The sequence below is a fragment of the Dreissena polymorpha genome, chromosome 5 (genome assembly GCF_020536995.1).
Source record: "Dreissena polymorpha isolate Duluth1 chromosome 5, UMN_Dpol_1.0, whole genome shotgun sequence".
Taxonomy (NCBI): Eukaryota; Metazoa; Mollusca; class Bivalvia; order Myida; family Dreissenidae; genus Dreissena; species Dreissena polymorpha.
This window is the reverse complement of record NC_068359.1, coordinates 126,525,918-126,533,684: the sequence shown is the minus strand read 5'-3', so window position 1 is coordinate 126,533,684 and position 7,767 is coordinate 126,525,918. Positions and strand designations below refer to the sequence as shown.

The 7,767-nt window shown below is 61.3% G+C and overlaps 1 non-coding gene across 1 annotated transcript in view; it reads left to right on the top strand.

Annotated features, from left to right (window-relative positions):
- The first annotated feature begins 6,942 nt into the window (after positions 1–6,942).
- The window catches only part of LOC127832871 (small subunit ribosomal RNA), a 1,832-nt gene continuing 1,007 nt past the window's right edge, over positions 6,943–7,767 (top strand). Inside the window, exon 1 of the ribosomal RNA XR_008027209.1 lies at positions 6,943–7,767. This exon is cut by the window's right edge and continues 1,007 nt beyond it. This is a non-coding gene — a ribosomal RNA (small subunit ribosomal RNA).

Genomic DNA, 7,767 nt, shown 5'->3' with positions numbered 1-7,767 from the left:
ATCTCGTGCCGGACCGTACCCATATCCGCAGCAGGTCTCCAAGGGAACAGCCTCTAGTCGATAGAACAATGTAGTAAGGAAGTCGGCAAAATAGATCCGTAACTTCGGAAAAGGATTGGCTCTAAGGCCGGCCGGTCGGGCTGCGGTGGAAACGGGCCGGGTGCGGGCGCGGTTTGTGCGAGGCCTCACGGCCGAGTCCGAACCGCTCGCCCAAGCCTGCCCGTGGACCGCCACAGCTTGCGGCGGGCGTCTCTCCGGGCGCTCGCATCGCTTCGGCCGGCGACTAACGGCCAACTTAGAACTGGTGCGGACCAGGGAATCCGACTGTCTAATTAAAACAAAAGCATTGCGATAGCCGTCACCTGGTGTTGACGCAATGTGATTTCTGCCCAGTGCTCTGAATGTCAAAGTGAAGAATTCACCAAGCGCGGGTAAACCGAGCGTCAAACGCTCGGCTCGGTTCAGCACAACACACCGGGGCCTCGTCTTGCGGGCCGCTCGACTACGAGCGCCGCGGGCCCTAAGCGAGATCTATCCCATGCGAAAGCAGCGGTGGAAATCATCCGCAGACGACCTAGCTCTCGGTCGGGGTGTCGTACGTAGGCAGAGCAGCTACCACACTGCGATCCTTTGAGACTTAGCCCTTCGACTAGGAGATTTGTCCGCATTCAGACGGGCATTTCTCGCTGGTACGCTGGCTGGTCTCTCTCGCAGTAGGCTGCTCAAAAAGACAAAGTCCACTAACGCTGGCTTCCGACTAACGGGACCATCTGTCCGCATTCAGACGGACATTTCAACCGTATGTCGGAGCCGCGAGTGTCACTGCGGTGAACTCGCCAACAAACATGCACACCAACGAAAACGTGCACTGGTGGGCTTATTTTTCTTACGAAAAATTACAAGTCCACCAGTCGACCCAGGGAGGGGATGCTTTCACGTTTTTCGGGCTATGGAGCCGCTGGTCGTGTTTGCGTGCGTTGACACTTTGAACGCAGTAGCATACAGCCTTTCGGCTGACGGACGGACGGGGCCAGGCCAGGGAGATTCGCTCGCATCCAGACGGGCGTTTTCTCTCGAACGTACCGTACTCGGGGGTTGGCCTACGGTGCCGCTGATCGTGGTCGTATATATTCATACTTGCAACAATTTCATTGTGTATATGCTGGCAATACTGAACCAGACGGCGTTTCTCTCCAACGTACCGCTGGGGCAGTGCGTCTCTATGTGGTTGGCCTACGGTGCCGCTGATCGTGGTCGTACATATTCATACTTGCAACAATTTCATTGTGTATTGGCTGGAAATACTGAGCTCGACGGTGCCGCTGATCGTGGTGGTACATATTCATACTTGAACATTTTCATTACGGCGATTTTTACGGTCTCGGTAACCGAAGGCCCCACGGCCCCGGGGGTGGGTGCGTTCGACTCGGCCGACGGTCCCGCTGATCGTGGTGGTGTCCTTTTGCACTTGGCCGGTCCCGTTCGGCTTATCGTTAGGGTTAGTAACCCTAATTTCATAACGGCGATTTTTACGGTCTCGGTAACCGAAGGCGCCACGGCCGCGGGGGTGGGTGCGTTCGACTCGGCCGACGGTCCCGCTGATCGTGGTGGTGTCCTTTTGCACTTGGCCCGTCCCGTTCGGCTCATCGTTAGGGTTAGTAACCCTAATTTTCATAACGGCGATTTTTACGGTCTCGGTAACCGAAGGCCCCACGGCCCCGGGGGGTGGGTGCGTTCGACTCGGCCGACGGTCCCGCTGATGGTGGTGGTGTCCTTTTGCACTTGGCCCGTCCCGTTCGGCTCATCGTTAGGGTTAGTAACCCTAATGTTCATAACGGCGATTTTTACGGTCTCGGTAACCGAAGGCCCCACGGCGCCGGGGGTGGGTGCGTTCGACTCGGCCGACGGTCCCGCTGATCGTGGTGGTGTCCTTTCGCACTTGGCCCGTCCCGTTCGGCTCATCGTTAGGGTTAGTAACCCTAATTTTCATAACGGCGATTTTTACGGTCTCGGTAACCGAAGGCCCCACGGCCCCGGGGGTGGGTGCGTTCGACTCGGAGGGGCGCGAACGCTCTAATTCGACTCGCCCGACGGTCCCGCTGATCGAGGTGGTGTCCTTTCGGACTTGGCCCGTGCCGTTAGGGTTTTCGTTAGGGTTAGTAACCCTAATTAGGTCACCGTAGACCCCCGGGCCCCGGGGTAGGGGATGGGCGAACGCTCTTTTTCGACTCGCCCGACGGTCCCGCTGATCGAGGTGGTCTTCCTGTGGACTTGGCCCGTCCCGTTAGGGTTATCGTTAGGGTTAGTAACCCTAATTAGGTCACCGTAGACCCCCGGGCCCCGGGGGTGGGGATGGGCGAACGCTCTTTTTCGACTCGCCCGACGGTCCCGCTGATCGAGGTGGTCTTCCTGTGGACTTGGCCCGTCCCGTTAGGGTTATCGTTAGGGTTAGAAACCCTAATTAGGGTTAGTAACCCTAATTAGGTCACCGTAGACCCCCGGGCCCCGGGGGTGGGGGAGCGCGAACGCTCTTTCTCGACTCGCCCGACGGTCCCGCTGATGGAGGTGGTGTTCTTTTGGACATAGCCCGTCCCGTTAGGGTTATCGTTAGGGTTAGACACCCTAATTAGGGTTAGTAACCCTAATTAGGTCACCGTAGACCCCCGGGCCCCGGGGGTGGGGGAGCGCGAACGCTCTTTTTCGACTCGGCCGACGGTCCCGCTGATCGAAGTGGTATCCTTTTGGACTTGGCCCGTCTCGTTAGGGTTATCGTTAGGGTTAGTAACCCTAATTAGGGTTAGTAACCCTAATTAGGTCACCGTAGACCCCCGGGCCCCCGGGGGTGGGGGAGCGCGAACGCTCTTTTTCGACTCGCCCGACGGTCCCGCTGATCGAGGTGGTGTTCCTGTGGACTTGGCCCGTCCCGTTAGGGTTATCGTTAGGGTTAGTAACCCTAATTAGGGTTAGTAACCCTAATTAGGTCACCGTAGACCCCCGGGCCCCCGGGGGTGGTGGAGCGCGAACGCTCTTTTTCGACTCGTCCGACGGTCCCGCTGATCGAAGTGGTATCCTTTTGGACTTGGCCCGTCCCGTTAGGGTTATCGTTAGGGTTAGTAACCCTAATTAGGGTTAGTAACCCTAATTAGGTCACCGTAGACCCCCGGGCCCCGGGGGTGGGGGAGCGCGAACGCTCTTTTTCGACTCGGCCGACGGTCCCGCTGATCGAGGTGGTGTTCTTTTGGACATAGCCCGTCCCGTTAGGGTTATCGTTAGGGTTAGTAACCCTAATTAGGGTTATTTTACCCTAATTAGGTCACCGTAGACCCCCGGGCCCCGGGGGTGGGGGAGCGCGAACGCTCTCATTCGACGCGCCCTACTGTCCCGCTGATGGAGCTGGTGTCCTCTTGGACTCTGCCCGTCCCGTAAGGGTTATATACCCTAAAAATACCCCAAATTAGGGTTTTTTTCCCTACCCTGACCTACTTTAATCTGACCCCCGGGCCGTCCCGGGGGTCGAAGAGCGCCGACGACGGGTCCAGTCGATAGACGGGACAATGCCCCGAGTCGGCGGCCTGGTTTCGGCCGAGCATCTCCCCAGGGGGCGACGCAATCGCGGTTTTTGTGTTTTTCGACCCTATAGTACCGCTGAGGACGAAAACATTCCTATATATATGGGGGAAATATTTAAAAGTTTGGACTTAGAGCATTTTCAATGAAAATGGACTTAGAGCATTTTCAACGCATATTTCGGCTCGGAAGCTTTCGCGAGACGTACGGTCTCGGAGAGCGGTCTCGGAGCGCCTGTTTCTCGGCCGACTGACGCTTCTAAGGCCTGAAACGACGTACCGAGCCGAAACACCCCCATCGACGGCCTAGCTGGGAGGCCGCCGTGACTATTCCGAGACTAGCGGGACTAGCTAGCGGGACCCCGTGTCCCTGGCCTTGCGGACCATCTCTCGCGGCCGGGGTCTCGGAAGGCGGCCTCCGCTTGCGGTCTCGTACGGGACTAGCGGGCCTCCCGTGTCCCTGGCCTTGCGGACCATCTCTCGCAGCCGGGGTCTCGGAAGGCGGTCTCGACTAGCGGGACCCCGTGTCCCTGGCCTTGCGGACCGTCTCTCGCGGCCGGGGTCTCGGAAGGCGGCCTCCGCTTGCGGTCTCGTACGGGACTAGCGGGCCTCCCGTGTCCCTGGCCTTGCGGACCATCTCTCGCGGCCGGGGTCTCGGAAGGCGGTCTCGACTAGCGGGACCCCGTGTCCCTGGCCTTGCGGACCGTCTCTCGCGGCCGGGGTCTCGGAAGGCGGCCTCCGCTTGCGGTCTCGTACGGGACTAGCGGGCCTCCCGTGTCCCTGGCCTTGCGGACCATCTCTCGCAGCCGGGGTCTCGGAAGGCGGTCTCGACTAGCGGGACCCCGTGTCCCTGGCCTTGCGGACCATCTCTCGCGGCCGGGGTATCGGAAGGCGGTCTCGACTAGCGGGACCCCGTGTCCCTGGCCTTGCGGACCGTCTCTCGCGGCCGGGGTCTCGGAAGGCGGCCTCGGCTTGCGGTCTCGTACGGGACTAGCGGGCCTCCCGTGTCCCTGGCCTTGCGGACCATCTCTCGCGGCCGGGGTATCGGAAGGCGGTCTCGACTAGCGGGACCCCGTGTCCCTGGCCTTGCGGACCGTCTCTCGCGGCCGGGGTCTCGGAAGGCGGCCTCCGCTTGCGGTCTCGTACGGGACTAGCGGGCCTCCCGTGTCCCTGGCCTTGCGGACCATCTCTCGCGGCCGGGGTCTCGGAAGGCGGTCTCGACTAGCGGGACCCCGTGTCCCTGGCCTTGCGGACCATCTCTCGCGGCCGGGGTCTCGGAAGGCGGTCTCGACTAGCGGGACCCCGTGTCCCTGGCCTTGCGGACCGTCTCTCGCGGCCGGGGTCTCGGAAGGCGGCCTCCGCTTGCGGTCTCGTACGGGACTAGCGGGCCTCCCGTGTCCCTGGCCTTGCGGACCATCTCTCGCAGCCGGGGTCTCGGAAGGCGGTCTCGACTAGCGGGACCCCGTGTCCCTGGCCTTGCGGACCATCTCTCGCGGCCGGGGTATCGGAAGGCGGTCTCGACTAGCGGGACCCCGTGTCCCTGGCCTTGCGGACCGTCTCTCGCGGCCGGGGTCTCGGAAGGCGGCCTCGGCTTGCGGTCTCGTACGGGACTAGCGGGCCTCCCGTGTCCCTGGCCTTGCGGACCATCTCTCGCGGCCGGGGTATCGGAAGGCGGTCTCGACTAGCGGGACCCCGTGTCCCTGGCCTTGCGGACCATCTCTCGCGGCCGGGGTATCGGAAGGCGGTCTCGACTAGCGGGACCCCGTGTCCCTGGCCTTGCGGACCGTCTCTCGCGGCCGGGGTCTCGGAAGGCGGCCTCGGCTTGCGGTCTCGTACGGGACTAGCGGGCCTCCCGTGTCCCTGGCCTTGCGGACCATCTCTCGCGGCCGGGGTCTCGGAAGGCGGTCTCGACTAGCGGGACCCCGTGTCCCTGGCCTTGCGGACCGTCTCTCGCGGCCGGGGTCTCGGAAGGCGGCCTCGGCTTGCGGTCTCGTACGGGACTGGCGGGACCCCGTGTCCCGCGAGATTCGCTGCGTATTTTCCCGCAGCTGTCGGCGAGGAATCTGAGAGCTCGTGTTCCGAGACTTTCTTGGACATAGAAATTTTCGACCGAGTTCGGTTCGGTGAAAATTGTCTGCGTATTTTCCCGAAGCCGTAGACCTGAGAACTGAGATTTGGTCTCCCGAGACGGTCGATAGTACCGCTGGCAAGGTACAATAGGTAAAATGGAGTACCGCTGAGGACGAAAACATTCCTATATATATGGGAGAAAAAATTTTTTTGATTCTCGCGACTGGCCTACCCACTAGACGTGGTCTCCCCGTAGGCATTAGCGGACAGTCGCGGGACTTCGGGCGCCTCGCTCGTCTCGTACGGCAGCGCGCTCAGACCGAGGTCTGCTAGGGCCACCCAAACCCTACGTAGTCGCTCGGTCAGGCCTCGAAGCAGGAGGCCACAATACGGCGCTAGCTAGCTACCCAGGCCAGGTCGGCGAACCCCCTACCCTGCGGGGGCCACCTGCCCGTGGAGCGGCGAAGAAGCCAGCTTGGAAAAGGCAAGAATCTCGGCCGCCGAAGCGGCTCGCAGTGGTCCCGGCCGCATTCACACCCGGCCAGCGGGAAAAAAACCACAGGCCTGCCCTCGGTGGCGCGAACGGGGACTAGTCGACTACGAACTAGCAGTCGGTCCCGAGACGCTCGCAGTCGGTCTCGGCTTCCGTGCCCTCGATACGGAGAGCCTTGACGTGTCCTGCCAGCTCGGCGCGGTCTTTCAACCGAAGCCGGGCGGCGACCAGTCGAACGTATTACGGGGGCGCTCGCTCGCAGCGGTTGCGGTGAATCGGCCGTCTCTCGCAGCTTGAGCTCGAAGCGTCCCCTGGGCTCGGTCTCTGCAATCGGTCGGCTGGCTGGTAGGCCGCGCGTGTTCCCGCAGCGGAACGAGAACGCGCAGCTGCCGAACGGAGCCTAGCCGGCCAGAGACGAGTAGCCCAGTAGCATCGTCGTCGATGCAGTGGCAGTATCACGGGCGACTCGCGGGGTATGCCGTGAACACGGTCCCGCGAACGTCGTCCGAGGGGACGAACGAGAGCGGCTGGCCGCTGGCTCGCAGCTGCTGCCTAGGGCAGACTAGGGTTGGCAGGCGGACACGCACGGCAGTAGGCGAATCGAACGCGGGGGACGCCCCGCGATGCCGAGGCCGGTTCCGCCTTAGTAGCCCAACGCCGAAAAGCCCGAAGCAGCAGCCGGCGAACTAGCACGCTAGCCGCCAGTCCCAGAAACACGTTTCGTCGTCGCAGCAGCCCGAGCGAGAGCGCAAGCGAGCAGTTGCCGCTCTCGCAGGCGGGCGTGGTGCGCACGCGTACGTATACAACAGTAGCTATCTGGTTGATCCTGCCAGTAGTCATATGCTTGTCTCAAAGACTAAGCCATGCATGTCCAAGTACACGCCTTCACACGGCGAGACTGCGAATGGCTCATTAAATCAGTTATGGTTCCTTAGATCGTACAATCCTACTTGGATAACTGTGGCAATTCTAGAGCTAATACATGCAACGAAGCTCCGACCCTCGCGGGGAAGAGCGCTTTTGTTAGCCCAGACCAACGCGGTCGCCGCAAGGCGGCCGCAACTCGTGGTGACTCTGGACAACTTTGTGCCGATCGCACGGCCTCGCGCCGGCGACGTATCTTTCAAGTGTCTGCCCTATCAACTGTCGATGGTACGTGCTATGCCTACCATGGTGATAACGGGTAACGGGGAATCAGGGTTCGATTCCGGAGAGGGAGCATGAGACACGGCTACCACATCCAAGGAAGGCAGCAGGCGCGCAAATTACCCAATCCCGACACGGGGAGGTAGTGACGAAAAATAACAATGCGGGACTCTTTCGAGGCCCCGCAATTGGAATGGGCACACTTTAGATCCTTGAGCGAGGATCGATTGGAGGGCAAGTCTGGTGCCAGCAGCCGCGGTAATTCCAGCTCCAATAGCGTATATTAAAGTTGCTGCAGTTAAAAAGCTCGTAGTTGGATCTCGGGCACAGGCTTGCGGTCCGCCTCGCGGCGGTCACCGCTCGCCCTGGCCTCCCGGCCGGCGTCACCGTCCCCTGGTGCTCTTGACCGAGTGTCTCGGGCGGCCGGCACGTTTACTTTGAAGAAATTAGAGTGCTTAGAGCAGGCCCTGGTCGCCTGTATAATTGTGCATG